General features: G+C 47.5%; 1 protein-coding gene across 3 annotated transcripts in view; it reads left to right on the top strand.

The window, feature by feature from the left end:
* TOR4A (torsin family 4 member A) overlaps nt 1–17952 on the top strand; it is a 36214-nt gene that overhangs the window by 2105 nt on the left and 16157 nt on the right. For 2 of the 3 annotated variants that reach the window (XR_004643334.1, XM_034752091.1), the window contains exon 2: nt 2287–2387. The exons of the other annotated variant lie outside the window; for it this stretch is intronic. The gene's annotated coding sequence lies outside the window, so the exon portion shown is untranslated. The remainder of the gene's footprint in view (nt 1–2286; nt 2388–17952) is intronic. 3 annotated transcript variants of the gene reach the window in all.

The raw sequence follows: 17952 nt of genomic DNA, 5'->3' as shown, positions 1-17952 counted from the left end.
AGAAGTATTGGGAGCATAAGCTTTCGTGGGTAAGAACCTCACTTCTTCAGATGCAAGTTGCATCTGAAGAAGTGAGGTTCTTACCCACGAAAGCTTATGCTCCCAATACTTCTCTTAGTCTTAAAGGTGCCACAGGACCCTCTGTTGCTTTTTACGTTGGTGTAGTCATCAACCTGTTCCGTTAGTGTCGAATCCAGGCCAGGGTTTAGCCAGACCATCCGCAGTGACAAGGTGCGTGCAAGTTGCTCCCTCTGCTGTTTGCAAGCTAGAAAAAAGGGAGCACAGACTCCATGTATGGCCAGCCCAGCGAATGAAGAATCCCGGCCCATCAGAGTGGAAATAGGGCATCCTTGTTAGCAGTGATGGGGAGGATCCACTGGAACAGCTCCCCAAGGGCCAGGGTGGGTTCTTCATCGCCGGCAATTTTTAAATCCAGATTGGATGTTTGTCTAAAAGTTCTGCTCTAGTTCCACAGGAGTTAATTCAGGGCAGGTCTCTGGCCTGCGTTATAGAGGAGGTCAGACTAGAGATCGCAGTGGTCCCTTATGCCTTGGAATCTCTGTGGCTATGAACACTATGCCCAAGTCCTGTTATTTCTCTGGCCGGAGAGCTGTCACTCATTTCAGGCACCAAATTCCCTGCCTTTCACCCAGCTTTATGTCTGTCTCTGTTATCGCCGCACATTACTGGCATCAGAAATACAATTCATGCCACGAAGGTAACAGGCTGGTCATTTATACAAAGGACGGGGGTCCCCACAGCATTTCCAGTCCCCTGCACATACGCTCCTTTGGAGTCTCTCGATGTGGGTCTTTGTCCCACAGACCAGCGGTGGTACGTTGTGAGGTGGGTCGTGAGGGACATAACAGTTTGCAGGACAGTGAGTGAGATCCTCCTCTGGACCAATGCTGCCAGCCTGACTCTTGGGCTTTTGGTGCCCTGTCGTATGGCACCACCATTTCCTTTGCTTTCCAAACTCGCGAACGAGCCAGGCTGGCAGGGTTTCCTGGTGCCTCTCTGTCAGCAGAATGGGTTTGCTCTCTCATGGTTGGGATACCAAGTCCTTGCCGACAATGTTAGACATCACTTTGAGTCTCAGGGACTTCCATGTAGGGTTCCACCCCTGACAACAGCACTGGCTCTGCACCTGCACCATTCCCAAGCATCCTAGAGGGCACCTCAGTGGGATGTTCCATGGCCTTATCCCCCAGCTCTCCAGACCCCTTTTACAATGGCCCCATGGTCCCTCTTCTCCCTCAGGCTACCAGTTTTACCTGTAAACCACTCAGCACTTGGGAGCACTTCTAATAAAACAAAAATAGGTTTATTTCACAACGCACAGTCAGCCTGTGGAACTCATTGCCACAAGATACTGTGAAGACCAAAACTGTAACAGGGCTCAAAAAAGGGTTCCATAAGTTCACGGAGGACAGGTCCATCAATGGCTATTAGCTAAGATGGCCAGGGGCACAACCGCATGCTCTGGATGTCCCTAGCCTCTAACTAACAGAAGCTGGGAGTGGGCAACAGGGGATCGATCACTCGATAACTGCCATGTTCTGTTAATTCCCTCTAAAGCACCTGGTATTGGCCACTGTTGGAAGACAGACCATTGGTCTGACCCAGTATGGAAGTTCTTATGTTCTTAACAAAGAATAGAGAGTTCACTAGAAGTGAGAGACAGTGAGGGGAAATAACTGGCTCCAGCACAAAATAAAATCGTAAAATGCAAACGTGGGTCTACACTTATCAGCAGTTACCTTTGTTATCTAATCAAGTCAGCTTTCCCCGCAAAGTCCAGTCCATGGCACAGCTGGCTGGTTTCACAAGCATCAGGATCCCATTATTCATGAAAGGCCCACCCACTCCTTGAGGGATTTCCTCAGTGAATGGATCCAGAATGCCTTTCCCTACGCTCTGTTACACTGAAACAATCTTTTGTCTTTATTCATGGCCAGGGCACTCTCTTGCCTGCTGTATGAATCTTGATGAGTTATGAGTTTGCTGTAGGTACCTTTACATGTTACTCTTTATGGATAAATATCCCCATAAGACATGTTTGGTGTAGTGAGTTTGTCAGGCCTGAGAAAAGAGTTGTTTGCAAAGAACAGGGGACCTTTGCCAAGGAGTCGCTGTGTCATGCCTCCCCCTGGACATTGACACAGTAAGGCTAGCCACTGGCTATTCTGCAGGCATCAGTTCTGGGCTCTCTTCTCTGGACAGGACAATTACTACTATGTTTTCTTTCCCCATGATGTGCACAATCTCCATCTCATTTTCCTGCAGCACTATGCTCCAGCACAGCTGCCTAGAGTTGGTACCGTTGGTCCTGTGCAACCACGCCAATGGAGAGTGAGCTGCTAACGCCCTCCATTTCTGTTGAACAGGTAACGTTTTCACTGTTTGACTACCCACACAATCACGTAGCACTCTACCTCTATGACGGGTTAATAGTGTTCAGTGGTGGGCAATATTTTGCTTAAGGATGCAATGGGGTTGCTCTCCCCTGCTCGTATCAGAACTGTCCCCACATCTGTTCACAGCTCAAACACTTTATTAAAATCAGGACTGGCCAGAACTGACTTTTTGGACAGGACCTTTTTTACTTTATCAAAGCCCTTTTGACAGGTCCCAAACCAAACCACTGTGTCTAGTTCATTCTTTTTGCAGAGATCTGTGATAACTGATACAATATCACTAAAGCCTTCTACAAATCTGTGATATTAGTTTGGGGTATAGGCCAGTTAATAATAGATTCTGCTTTTAGGGGATCAGGATGAATTTGCATCCCCTGACCCAATGACCAAAATAAAGGACTTTAGCTGCTCTTATTTTGCATTTTGACACCTGAGCCAGCAAACCTGCATCTTTGAGTCTTTGCAACACAATGCCCACATGATTTTTGTGGTCTTGCCAAGTGCTGATAAGAACGATGATATCATCTATATACGTGTGTGAGGTCCCGTAGTCCACATAACATCTGGTTAATTTGCCAGTATCTCTTGGTAGGGTCTAAAGAGCTCAGGAATTTTGCACTGCCTAATACGTCTAGCGTGTCCTCAGAGTCTGTGAGTCCTTGGCATAGGGTAAGGCGCAGATACTGTGACAGCATTAAGTTTTCTGTAGTCAACACAGAATCTGATAGATCCATCCTTTTGGGGGGACCATGACAACTGGGGATGCCCAGGGGCTACTAGGCTCTATAATTGCATGAAAACACCTGCTGGTCATGTTCCAACACGGCCGTGATTTCTTACCTTTCCCTTGGGATTAACCCTTCACATATATCAACCTTCTCCCCGTAGCTCTCCACCACCAAATCTATTAGAGAGGCTGTGATGCAGTCCTCCTCTTTACAACATATCATACTCTCAGCAGCCTCACAGTTGTGCTAAGCTTTTAGTCTATGGGTACAGTCTACGGGGCAACCTCACTGAGGGGCTTTTGCACATTATAAGTAACCTCATGAACCTGCTCCACAGCCTCCAAAGGTCCTTCCCAAGAATTTTGCATCTCGTGCTGCTTTACTGGGAATAACATGAGTACCAAGCCTCCCACAGCAAATGCTTGTTCCCAGGTGTTTCCGTTGTACCTCCCTTCTTGTGAAGCCTGGATTTTGCTGTGCTACATCCATCATGGATTTTAAGCCTCTCCGAGCTTGGTTACATATTCAGCTAGGGGTTCCTCCTCTGGTTCAGAGCCCTCCTCCTAGGAGTCCCTAACAAGATCTAGGGGGTCCCTGCCCTGTCTTCCATAAAGGAGGTCAAACCGGGCAAACCCTGTGGACTCTTGGGGTACTTCCCTGTAAGCCAATAATAGCTAAGGCAATAACTCATCCCAATCTCCAGCTCTTCTGGCCATGTACATTCTTAGCATTGGATTTAAGAGTCCTAGGGAACCTTTCCACTAGACTGTTTGTCGGGGTGTGGTAAGGGGCCGCCTAATTGTTTTACCCCACACTTCTTCCTCAGTTGACTATATATTAGGGGTATAAAAATTGACCCTCTCTCTGATAGGATTTCTTTAGCAAAACCCAATCTGCTGAATATAGCGAACAATGTGTCTCCCAGTGTCTCAGCTTCTACGTTTGACAGGGCAACTGCCTCTGGATATCTGGTTGCAAAATCAACCACTGCTAATTTTCCCATTTTTGGATGGCCTGGAAAATGGCCCTATGATATCCATGGCAACCCCGTGGAATGCTTCTTTAATCACAGGTAAAGGCTGGAATGGAGCCTTGTGGAGACAGTTGGGTTCCTTCCGCTTCTGATGTAAGTCACATGCCCTACAATACTCCTTTGCCTCATCAAGAATATGAGGCCAATAAACATTTGTCTTAAGCCTTTCAAAAGTTCTTTCCCTCCCCAAATGGGCCATCGTGCGCTAACCTCAATAGCCCTGCATGATACCTTTGGAGCACCAAAAGCTGTCTTCAGGGTGCTCCCAGACCCCTATTCTTACCCACCTGGGCTTCCCTGTATAGCCTGCCCCCCTGCATAAAGAGCGTACCCCTGCTTTCCTTATTGGGGCATCTCTGCCAATAGCCTCCCTTATGCCTCCTAGAGAAGGGCCAGCATCTCGCTCTGGGGCAAACATTGCTGGGCTTGTGCTCAGACCCGGAGCTCTCACGCAAAGAAGCTGATTTCTCCACTCCCTCCTCTGAAGACATGGGGGTTACTGCTGCTGCTAAGGGAGCAATGGTCGCCCTGCCCTCTACAGGGTCCATGGCTGGGGACTCAGGAGTTTCACTTCTTCTTCCTGCATGTTATAATATTAACAGCTTTACAGAGAGACAAGAGATCAGTACCATAGTATATCTGCTGGAACGCTAGCCAGTATACTAGCAGTTAAATACCTTTTAAACCTTCCCACGCCAACTCTACTTGAACTCAGGAAACAGTGGTTTCAGATTTTCCCAATGCAAGGAATTTTACATTTTCCCCGGAGGGTATCACAATTTCCATAACCGCGTATTTTCTGACCAGTGAACTCTGGGCACCAGTATTCCTCCAACCTTAAGAACATAAGAACGGCCCTACTGGGTCAGACCAAAGGTCCATCAAGCCCAGTATCCTGTCCTCTAACAGTGGCCAATGGCAGGCGCCCCAAAGGGAATGAACAGACAGGTTATCATCAAGTGATCCATGCCCTGTCACCCAATCCCAGCTTCTGGCAAACAGAGGCTAGGGACACCATCCCTGCCCATCCTGGCTAATAGCCATTGATGGACCTATCTTCCATGAATCTGTCTAGCTCCCTTTTCAACCCTGTTATAGTATTGGCCTTCACAACAGTCTCTGGCAAGGAGTTCCAGAGGTTGACAGTGTGTTGCGTGAAAAAAATATGACTCTGGTGGGACTTGAACCCACAGCCTTTGAATGCCTTCACCTATCATTGATCTAGAAGGCCATTGTGCTATCCGTTGTGCCACAGAGCCTATATTGCAGTATAGAGCCTTGGCACACTTTGTCCTTCACCTTGGCATCTTTGATAGACTCTTTATCAATCTCCAACAGGTCAGGCTGTACAACATTCACTAGGGTCCCCTCAGGCACTTCCATGTTAGTCTTCCACAGAATCATAGAAAGGTAGGGCTGGAAGGGACCTTGATAGGTCATCTAGTCCATTTCCTGCACTGAGGCAGGACTAGGCATTATCTAGACCATCCCTGACAGGTGTTTGTTTAACCTCTTCTTAGACACCTCCAAGGACGGAGATTTCACAATCTCCCTAGGTAATTTGTTCCAGTGCTTAACTACCCTGACAGTTGAGAAGTTTTTCCTAATGTCTAACTTAAATCTCCATTGCTGCAATTTAAGACCATTTGTTCTTGTTCTGTCCTCAGTGGTCAATGAGAACAATTGATCACCCTCCTCTTTATAACAAACTTTTACATCTTGAAGACTATTATCATGTCCCTCCCTCAGTCTTCTCTTCTCCAAATAAATAAACCCAATTTTTTCAGTCTTTCCTAGACCTTTAATAATTTTTGTTGCTCTCCTCCAGACTTTCTCCAATTTGTCCATGTCTTTCCTGAAGTATCGTGCCCAGAACTGGACACAGTCCTCCAGTTGACGCCTTATCATTGCTGAGTAGAGTGGAAGAATTATTTCTTGTGTCTTATTTACAACACTCCTGCTAATACATCCCAGACTGATGTTCACTTTTTTAGCAACAGTATTACATTGTTGACTCACTTTAGGATTGTGATCATAACCCCCACATCTGTTTCTGCAGTATTCCTTCTGACCTGAAGGATCTGACCTGAAGAAGAGTTCTTTGTGGCTTGAATCATAAAATCATAGCATATTAGGGTTGGAAGAGACTTCAGGAGACCATCTAGTCCAATCCCCTGCTCAAAGCAGGACCAACACCAACTAAATCATCCCAGCCAAGGCTTTGTCAAGCCAAGCCTTAAAAACCTCTAAGGATGGAGATTCCACAATCTCCCAAGGTAACCCATTCCAGTGCTTCACCACCCTCCTAGTGAAATAGTGTTTCCTAATATCCAACTTAGATCTCCCCCACTGCAACTTGAGACCATTGCTCCTTGTTCTGTCATCTACCACCACTGAGAACAGCCTAGTTCCATCCTCTTTGAACCCCACTTCAGGTAGTTGAAGGCTGCTATCAAATCCCCCCCTCACTCTTCTCTTCTGCAGACTAAATAACCCCAGTTCCCTCAGCCTCTCCTCGTAAGTCATGTGCCCCAGCCCCCTAATCATTTTTGTTGCCCTCCGCTGGACTCTCTCCAATTTGTCCACATCCCTTCTGTAGTGGGGGGACCAAAACTGGATGCAATACTCCAGGTGTGGCCTCACCGGTGCCGAATAGAGGGGAATAATCACTTCCCTCGATCTGCTGGCAATGCTCCTACTAATACAGCCTAATATGCCGTTGGCCTTCTTGGCAACAAGGACACACTGCTGACTCATATCCAGCTTCTCATCCACTGTAATCCCCAGGTCCTTTTCTGCAGAACTGCTGCTTAGCCATTCGGTCCCTAGTCTGTAGCAGTGCCTGGGATTCTTCCGTCCTAAGTACAGGACTCTGCACTTGTCCTTGTTGAACCTCATCAGATTTCTTTTGGCCCAATCCTCTAACTTGTCTAGGTCATTCTGGACCCTATCCCTACCCTCCAGCATATCTACCACTTCTCCATTTTAGTGTAATCTGCGAATTTGCTGAGGGTGCAATTGATCCCATCATCCAGATCATTAATAAAGATGACTGTTCCTGATCACCTTCCTCTCCTCCAAGTGCTTCAGAATGGATTCCTTGAGGACTTGCTCCATGATTTTGCTGGGAACTGAAGTGAGGTCTGTAGTTCTCCGGGTTCTCTTTCTTCCCTTTTTAAAATATGGGCACTATATTTGCCTTTTTCCATCATCTGGGACCTCCCCCAATCGCCACGAATTTTCAAAGATAATGGCCAATGGCTCTGCAATCACATCAGCCAACTCTCTTAGCACCCTTGGATGCATTAGATCTAGAAAGAAAGCTTGTCTCTCTTATCAATAGAAGCTGATCCAATACATGATATTACCTCACCCACTTTGTTTCACTAGTACTCCTTCCTAGGCAGTCATTTCCCATTTTGTATTTGTGCAATTGATTATTCCTTCCTAAGAGTAGTACTTTGCATTTGTACTTATTGAATTTCATCCTGTTTATTTCAGACCATTTCTCCAGTTTAAGATTGTTTTGAATTCTAATCCTGTCCTCCAATGCGCTTGTGACCCCTCCCAGGGTGGTATTATCTGCAAAATTTATAAGTGTACTCTCTATGACATTAGCAAAATCATTATTATGAAGATATTGAATAGAATCAGACCAAGGGCAGATGTCTGTGGGACCCCACTCGCTCTGCCCTTCCAGTTTGATTGCGAACCATTGATAACTATTCTCTGATTAAGCTTTTCAAACCAGTTCTGCATCCACTTTATAGTAGGTTTGTGTAGACTATATGTCTTTAATTTATTTATGAGAAGGTCATGTGGGACAATATCAAAAGTCTTACTAAAGTCAAGATATACCACATCGACTGCTTCCCCCCATCCACAAGGCTTGTTACTCTGTCGAAGAAGGATATTGGATTGGTTTGACTTGATTGGTTCTTGACAAATCCATGTTGGCTGTTACTTGTCACCTTATTTTCTTCTAGGTGTTTGCAAGCTGATTGCTTGATTATTTGCTCCATTATCTTTCTGGACACTGAAATTAAGATGACTGGTTTATAATTCCCTGGGTTGTCCTTATTCCCCTTTTTATAGATAGGGACTATATTTGCCCTTTTCCAGTCCTCCGGGATCTCTCCCATCCTCCATGTGTTCTCAAAGATCATCGCTAATGGCTCAGAGATTTCTTCAGCTAGTTCCTTAAGTATTCTAGGATGTATTTAACCGGGCCCTGCCTATTTGAAGACATCCAACTTGTCTAAGTAATTCTTAACTTGTTCTTTTCTTATTTTAGTCTCAGATCCTATCCCATTTACACCGATGTTCACTATGTTAGTTGACATGCGTCTGACGAAGTGGGCATTCACCCACGAAAGCTTATGCTCCAATACATCTGTTAGTCTTAAAGGTGCCCCAGGACTCTCTGTTGATGTTCACTATGTTAGTCGTCCAATCACCGCTAACTTTTTGGGGAAAACTGAAACAAAAAAGGGCAAATAACATTTTGGCCATTTGGCTGCATTTTCTGTTATTGTCTTTCCCTCCTCATTGAGTAATGGGGCCTACTCCATCTTCTTCTTGCTTCTAAGGTATTTGTAAAATGTTTTCTTTTTTGCCCTTTAGTTCCTAGCTAGTTCAATTTCGTTTTGTGCCTTGGCCATTCTAATTTTGTCCCTACATGCTTGTGTTGTTTTTTATATTCATCCTTCATAATTCGACCTAGTTCCCACTTTTTGTATGACTTTTTTTGAGTTCAGGTTGTTGAAGATCTCCTGGTTAAGCCAGGGTGGGCTCTTACCAAACTTCCTAGGCATCAGGATAGTTTGCTCCTGTGCACTTAATAATGTCTCTTTAAAAAACTGTCCACTCTCCTGAACTCTTTTTTCCCCCTTAGACCTGCTTTCTATGGGATTCTACCTACCAATTCTCTGAGTCTTCTAATGTCTGCCTTCTTGACGTTCATTGTCTTTACTCTGCTGTTTTTCCTCCTACCGTTCCTTAGAATCATGAGCTCCATCATTTGATGATCACTTTCACCCAAGCAGCCTTCCACTTTCAAATTCTCAGCTAGTTTTTCCCTGTTTGTCAGAATCAAATCTAGATACCTGGGAAGCTACTCGAGCAATGTATAAAACATTCAGTTTGCAAACACCCGGAGGATGAAGGGGTGATCACTAGCAGCCAACATGGATTTACCAAGAACAAATCATGCCAAACCAGCTTGATTTCCTTCTTTGACAGGGTAACTGGATTGGTGCACGGGGGGGAATGTGGTGGACAAGGCTCTCGACACAGTCCCACCTGACATTCTGATAGGTAAACTGGAGAAATGCGGGCTCGGCAGAACTACCATTAAGTAGATACATTGGTTAAACAACCACAAACAAAGATTAACTATTAATGGGATGATGTCAGGCTGGAGGGAGGTCTCCAGTGGGGAGGTCTCCAGTGGGGTTCCACAGGGATCTGTTCTGGGTCCAGTGCTATTTAACATCTTTATTAGTGACCTGGATGTAGGACTAGAGAGCACGCTGATCAGATTGGCAATGACTCAAAGCTTGGGGGTGTTGCCAAGACTTTGGAGGACTGAGCTACAATTCAGAGGGAACTTGCTAAACTGGAGAACTGGGCTATAGACAACAAACTGAAATTCAACAAAGTCAAATGTCAAGTGCTGCACTTAGGGAAGAAAAACCAAATGCACAAATACAGACTGGGGCAGAACTGGCTTGGCAGCAGCACCGCTGAGAAGGATCTGGGAGCTGTGGTGGATCACAACCTCGAAATGAGTCAGCAACGCGATGCTATTGCAAAAAAGCAAATGCAATTTTCGGTTGCTTTAACAGAGGCATAGCTTGCAAGTCACGGGAGATGATAGTATCACTCTATTTGGCACTGGTTAGGCCTCAGCTGGAGGACTGTGTCCAATTTTGGTCACCAATGTATAGAAAGTCTGTAGGATCTGGAAAGGATCCAGAGGCAAGCGACAAAGATGATCAGAGGGATGGAACACAAGCCATATGAGCAAAGGCTGAAGGAGCTGGGTATGTTTAGTTTCAAAAAGAGGAGATTAAAGGGGGACATGATAGCAGTCTTCAAATACTTGAAAACCTGCCACAAAAAAGATGGAGAAAAGTTATTCTTTTTTTGCCACAAAGGGCAGGACTACACAGGGCCGGCTCCAGGGTTTTTGCCGCCCCGAGCCGCGATCGCGATCAGCTCTACGGGTGGCAATTCGGCAGCTGGTCCTTCGCTCTGAGAGGGAGTGAGGGACCCGCTGCTTTTGCCGCCTAAGAGCCGGACATGCTGCCCCTCTCCATTGGCCGCCCCAAGCACCTGCTTGCTGCGCTGGTGCCTGGAGCTGGTCCTGGGACTACAGTATAGCAAATTCAGATTAAATTTCAGGAAAAGCTTTGTAACTGTAAGAACAGTAGGACAATAGAACAAGCGGCCTAGGGAGGTTGTGGAAGCTCCTTCACTGGAGGTTTTCAAAAGGAGGCTGGAGCCATCTGCCTTGGATGGTTTAGTCACAACAAGTCCTGCATCTTGGCAGGGGTTAGACTAGATAACCCTTGTGGTCGTTTCTAACCTTATGGTTCTATGATTCTAGAACAGCCTCTCCCCTAGTCACTTTCTCCACCTTCTGTAATAAAAAAGTGGTCTCCAATGCATTCCAAGAACTTGTTGGATGATCTGTGCCATGCCATATTATTTTCCCAACAGATGTTTGAGTAATTCAAGTCCCCCATCACTACTGAGTCCTGTTTCTTGGATGATTTTATTAGTTTTAAAAAAGCCTCATCTGCCTCTTCTTCCTAGTTAGGTGGTTTATAGTAGATCTACCTTGACATCACCCTTGTTTTTTTACCTCTTTTATCCTTACCCAAACTTTCAACAGGTCTGTCTCCACTTCTATCTCAGCCTCAATGCAAGTGTATACACCTTTGATATACAAGGCAACAAACACCGCTTCCCTTTCCCCCCCTGCTCTCCTTCCTGAACAAGCTGTGGTCTTCTACACCAATATTCCAGTCGTGTGAATTATCCCACCAAATCTGTGATGCCAATTGTGTCATAATTGTGATTAGTTTCTAGTTCCTCCTGTTTATTCCCCATTCTTCTTGCATTAGTATACAGACATCTAGGATGTTTATTAGATTTTCCCTCTAATAATAGATTTCCCCTCTTGTCTCTCCTTTGTCTCTGCTGTGATTGCCATGTTCCGCTCAGATGCCAACCCTTCACCTAGTCCTTTGTTTTAGACTTATATGTGGGCTTTTGTCTCCTGCCCCCATTGAACCTAGTTTAAAGCCTGCCTCCCTAGGTTAGCCTGCCTGTGTCCGAAGATACTCTTCCCCATCTCCACTCAGCAGTCCTTCTCAGAACAACATCCCCTGGTCAAGGAAGTGAAAGCGCTCCTGGTGACACCATCGGCACAGCTGTGCATTCACCTCCAGGGTGTTGGTCTCTACCTGGGCCCCTACCCTTGACCGGAAGGATGGATGAGAACATCACCTGCACCCCCCAGCTCTTACACCCAGAGCCCGGTAGTCACATGATCTGCTCCTGGTCATACCTCGCAGTATCATTTAGTGCCCCTGTCGATGGACAGCATGGGGTAGTAGTCAGAGGGCCGTATGATCCTTGGCAATCCTTCCATAATGTCTGCGATATGGGCCCCGGGCAGGCAGCACACCTCCTGGGATGCTAGGTCAGGCCGGCAGATGAATGCTTCCATCCCCCTTAGAAGGGAGTCACCGATCACCACCACTTTGGTTTCCTCTTGGGTGGTGGTGGCCATGATCCTCCCAGCCTTGGGGGTACATGGCTTCTTCTCCTCCGCTCAGCCCTCACTGCCAGGGGGCACACCGGTTTTTATCTCTGGATGGGGGTTGGGAGCAGGGGTGGAACAGAAGTAACCAGCAGCTAGCTTCCTCTCTGTGAAGGAGCCATTTCCTCCTGCCCTGGTAGTGCTACTGCAGTCCTCTCCATCTGAATAGCTTCCTTGGAGGTCTCCATATGCACGCTTTCAGTGAACACCTTGTGTGCACGGATGCTCCTCAACCTGGCCACCTCCTCCTGTAGCTCTCCCACCTGCTTCCTGGGAGACTCTACCAGCAGGCCCGTCTCACACTGGATGGTCTCCCCAGCCTAGCTCTCTATGATGGGGAAATGCAGGCAGCAGGCGCTGCAAATCCACATCAGGACCTTGGCCGGGGTGTCCCTGGTCGGGTCTCTGTCTGGACACAGGTGCAGTAGAAGGAGCCAGGAGCAGTGTTGGCATTGGCGATGCGGCCTTTCTGAACCACGCTGATTTTAATCTTTCTTCCTTCTACAGCCTGTCTCTCAGACTCCCTGTTCGCTAGCACCTCTTGTCGCTTAGAGTCTGACTTTTACGCTCTTCTCTCCTAGGTTAACAACCAGGGGAAGGGTGATCCCGAGGGTGATCAAAGGACAGGCGACTAGAGCCTTGCTAGGGCCCACTCAGCTAGCGGCTAGTGGACTGTCACTCTTCATGGTTAAATGTCCTGTAAGACGTGTTTGGTGTACTGAGTTTGTCAAGTCTGAGGTGAAAGTTGTTCCCAAAGAACAGGGGACCCTTTGCCAAGGTGCCTCTGTGTTACACCCTCCTATTCACCTGTGGTATATGATAGTCTAGTCTCCTTTGCCTGCCATACCTTTGTTTAATTTTGGTGGTTGGGTTTAGTGTGTGGGTGCTTGGTGGTCTGTGTTTTACAGGAATTCAGATTAGATTATCTTGTGCTCCCTTCTGGCCTTAAACTCTACGGCTCTATGAGTATTTTTATGAGTATTCTATGAGTATTATCAGCCCACGTTTAGGAAGGGGAAATGGAGACACAGATAGATTATTGCCAAAATTAACGGCCACTGCCAAATATTCTGGGTTGAATTACTAGCCCAATGCTACAGGTGATTGTTCATTGCCTGAGGACCATCCTTTCTCCTCCGGCATGCTCCCGTTCCCATTCACTGCACAGAAATTCCATCGTGTGCAAGTATTTGGTAGGCAAATCCATCTGTATGACGCAGAGTGCTATGCAGAGGCGGGTATGCAGCAGTAGCTGCATTGTACAGAAACCGTAGACAAGTATGGAAATTTGATCTAGTCTTTCTGAGCAGCAGTGTGGCTAAACATCAGTTTTGTTGTAGGAGAATTGCACTTTTAGGCCCACTTCTGCCTGCTGTGACCTTTTGGACCCTCTCTGGTATGTCTACACTGCAATGAAATACCCAGGGCTGGCCAGGCCAGCTGACTCGGGTTTGTGGGGCTCAGGCACAGGCTGGAGCCCAGGCTCTAGGACCCTGCAAGCTGGGTGGGTCCCAGAACTCAGGCAACGTCTACCAGGGCCAGCTCCAGGCACCAGCTCAGCAAGCAGGTGCGTGGGGCGGCCAAGGGGAAGGGGCGGCACATCGGGCTCTTTGGCGGCAATTCGGCGGCGGGTCCCTCGGAACCTCTTGGAGGGAAGGACCTACCTCCAAAGTGCCGCTGATTGCGATCGTGGCTCCCCCCCGCCCCCGCGCCGCTTGGGGCGGCAAAAACCCTGGAGCCGGCCCTGACGTCTACACTGCAGCTAAGCAGCCCCACAGCCCAAGCCCTGCAAGCCTGAGTCAGCTGGCAAGGGCCAGCCACGGGTGTCGAATTGCAGTGTAGACAGACCCTATCAGGCCTCAAGCAACCAATTTTCCAGCTGATTTGATTGTTTTGTATATTGTCGAGAGAATGCAAATCTGGTTTTACCAGAAACTCAGCTGCACAACCTTAGCTCAGCAAAACCTGTGTGATTTGGAGCTGTAATCACCTCCAGTTAGTTCAACAGCAGGGTTTAAACAAGGGGCCTTCAGGTGCCCATCATAGCCCTCTTGCTAGGGTGACCAGATGTCCCGATTTTATAGGGACAGTCCCGATTCTTGGGTCTTTTTCTTATCTAGGCTCCTATTACCCTCCCACCCCCGTCCGATTTTTCACACTTGCTGTCTGGTCACCCTACCTCTTGCCCATAAGCGTACACACACTTTGCCAGTGGGATACAGTGTTGCTAGACATCTGTAGGATTTGGGGAATCGGGGTTCCTGGGTTCTGGCTCTAGCTCTAAGATCAGTGGTTGCAGACAGTCTCAGTAAGCACATAGACTGGGCCTATTTGTGGCAAAACAGAGAGTTGGGTCTCTATTGGATGTCTGGGCTCTATTCCCAGCTCTGCCAGAAAAGGGACCATGCAAGTCTTTCAGTTATCTCTGCTGCTACCTCCAGGCCAGGGGGGGGAGGCCAGGGTGCACAATATGGGTTGTGAACTGCAGAGAAATACTAACAATGGTCAGTGACAGATGTTAGTCCAGAGCTCTTGGCTCACAGCCCAGTGCACCTTCATCCGGTCTGAAGGGGGTTTTGCTGGGGAGTGCCCTCCGGCTCACAGTGCCAGTGTCACGGAGTTTGGGGGAGACAAGGCCCTGCACCCCCGGCTTCCTGCGATTCACCATGACTCTCAGCCAGCCAGTAAAACAGAAGGTTTATTAGACGACAGGAACACAGTCCAAGACAGGTCTTGCAGGTACAGACAACAGGAGCCCCTCACTCAGGTCCATCTTGGGGGGCCAGGGGAGGCCAGGAGGTCTGTCTGGCCTCCCCTCCATTTTCCCAGCCAGCTCCAAACTGAAACTCTCCATCCCCTCCTCTCTGGCCTTTGTCTCTTTCCCGAGCCAGGAGGTCACCTGATCTCTTTGTTCTCCAACACCTTCAGTTGTCACCTTTGTAGAGGAGGGGCCCAGGTGATTAGTTGCTAGGAGACAGAGTGTCAGCCATTCTCTGTGCAGACCGTATCACAGGGGACCCCTTGGGCTCTGCAGCAATCACACACCCTGATCCCCCACCTAGATACCTAAGAAATGCACAGTTAGTAGCCCATATTTTTGAAATATGGAGTGGTGCAGCTCCAGGGTAGGTAACTATTAATAGATGACTGGCTGTGATGAAGTGGGAATGTTCTTAATGTTTTCTCTGATTACTGTGTGGGTGCCTCAGACACTTCATCACAGCCAGTCATCTATTAATAGTTACCTACCCTGGAGCTGCATATTTCAAAAATATGGGCTACTAACTTTTTACTATTTCAACTGTTAGACGGTGGTTTGGTACCATGCACTACCTCTCACGGAGGGCATTCCAGGAATATAACTACTTCCTGCCCTCTGGTTTTTCCCTATCTAAAAGTAATTGATGACTTTAAAGTCTTTGACAGCAACTCACTTTTGGGATGCTATATCTTGGGCACCCCTTGACTAGATGGCCTTGAATTCCACCCCTCCTTCCCCCGCAAAAAAAAGTCTACCCTAGTCCATGACTTGGCCTGTCAAATTTCAAACCAATCTAATATGTATGTGGATTTCAGAGACGATGCAAAATAGAGCTGTAAACAAAACCTCAGCTGCAGCTGCCATTGGTGTAGTATCTTAGCCCCACCCATGGGGATTGGTCCTGCTTTGAGCAGGGGGTTGGACTAGATACCTCCTGAGGTCCCTTCCAACCCTGAGAGTCTATGATTCTATGGATTCCAAATCAGAAATAACAATAAAACCTCTCTCCCGTTCTCACTCTCTCTTCCAACCTAGCTCATCGGCGCTTGATTGTCCGTGGCAGGGAGGTTGTGGTTATATTTGTATGTGTGAGTGTGTTGTTGATCTTTGTGTGTGTGAGTGAATGGGCGTGTGGTGGACCTAGGGGTGTGTGCGAGTGCACAGGTGTTTTGAGCCTGTGCGTGGAAGTGGGGTTTGTTGTTGTGGTGTGTGTGTGTGCGTGCGGCTGTGGACATGTGCATGTGGAGTGGCCTTAGTGAGGCAAAGCCAAGCTGGAGAGCCGAGTGTTTCAGATAGTTCTGAGCACTGTGGGGCCCGTGGTCTCTGCTCTCTTGCAGGATCAGAGTGTGGGTCCTGTTCCTCCTGGGAAAGTTCTGTTTCCTGCACTCACCAACTTATCTCTGAATCGCACCCCAGCCAAGAGGAAGGGGGCAGGGCTGCTCAGTGGGTTTCTGTGGAAGGGGATGGGGGTGGTCCAGGGAGTTTCACTGCTGTAGGCCCCTTGGATAAGGAGCTCTCAGATTTTTCTGACCTGCAATGGGCCCTCAGGACTGAGAGGTGAACAGACCACTTAGCAGGTTCCAGCTTCTTCCCCTGCCATTTCCCAGGCCAAGCTCTGCCACAGGCGGCTGTTAAATACATTCCACTCGTTCCCTTCCACCGGAGCTGATTCCACCTTTCCCGGAGCACCCCTGGGAGGATGGAGATGACTAGGTGAGGGGAGAGGGGACTGACTCTCCCACGTGGCACATACATCTGCCCATTGTTTCACAGCACGGTCTGATTTGCATGGCATCTGCTCCACAGCTCTTTGGCCTGAAGTGAGAACCAGCTGATTCTGGCTGGATAAAACTCAGCGGACTCTGAGGCAGGGGAGGCCCTGCCCGGAGCCCCCCTCACTGTGACAGAGGGGCAGGGAGCTAGGGGCACTATATGGAGCTGAGCTCGCTAGATTACAGCGGCAGGGGGCCAGGGGCGCTGTATGGGGCTGAGCTCACTGGGTTATGGAGCTGTATAGAGCAGCAGGGGATAAGGGGGAGGGGGTCATGCTATTTTCCCCTCTGATAAGAGATGGTTGCCAGAGCTGTAGTTTTCTGCAGCAGCGATGCTCAGAGTTGCTTTCTATGTTATTTTTTCATTATCTCTTTTTTTTTTAATCTTGCACAATTTTTGGCCTCTGCAGCATTCTGTGGCAATGAGTTCTACCGGCTAATTACATGTTGTGTAAAACGGTCTGTTTTGTGTTGATTCTGAAGCAGAGGGGCCCATTATATCATCTCCTCTGAACTGTATATTACAGACATTGAGAATTTCATTCAGTTACTCATGTATTGAAGCCAGCAACGTACGTGTGGCTAAAACACCTTCCACAAAGGCATCCAGTCTTCATCTGAAGACTTAAAGACATGGAGAATTCACCACTTTCCGTGGCAGTCTGTTTCAGTGGTTAATCGCCCTCCATGTTAAAAGTTTGTGCCTAATTTCTAATTTGAATGAGTCTAACTTTAGCTTCCAGCCATTGGTTCTTGTTACGTCTGTTTTCACTAGAGAAAACACAACTTTACTACCTGGCATTTTCGCCCCATGATGCTCCTCTGCATTTTCATCCAATTATCTCTTGATCATCTTTTTGCTAAGCTAAACAGACCAAGCTTCTGAAGTCTCTCACTGTTACGCATTTTTCCATCATTCAAATATTTCTTGTGGTTCTTCTCCGCACTCTTGTCAGTGTTTTCACATCCTTTTAAAAATGTGGTCACTGGAAGTGGACAGAGTACTCTAGGATCAGTCTTACCAATGCTCAGTTCTGAGGTAAAATCACTTCCCTACTCCTATTTGGGAGTGCCCTGTCTCATAACACAAGAACAAGGGAACACTCCATGAAAATACCCCTTGCCCTCACTTTGACAGCCTCTGTGCTGTTGAGGAAGGTTAAAGTCTTGGGGAAGGAGAACATCAAACTGGAGTGGAGAGAAACAATCCCATAGTTTCAGAGGGGTAGCTGTGTTAGTCTGAATCTGTAAAAAGCAACAGAGGGTCCTGTGGCACCTTTGAGATTAACAGAAGTATTGGGAGCATAAGCTTTCGTGGGTAAGAACCTCACTTCTTCAGATGCAAGATCCCATAGTTAGGACCCTCCTTCCAGATGGTGTCAAGGTATTCTCTTGTACTGAGAATGGGAA

This window comes from Trachemys scripta, chromosome 17 (genome assembly GCF_013100865.1).
Source record: "Trachemys scripta elegans isolate TJP31775 chromosome 17, CAS_Tse_1.0, whole genome shotgun sequence".
NCBI classification, from domain to species: Eukaryota; Metazoa; Chordata; order Testudines; family Emydidae; genus Trachemys; species Trachemys scripta.
This window is presented reverse-complemented; position numbering and strand designations above follow the sequence as displayed.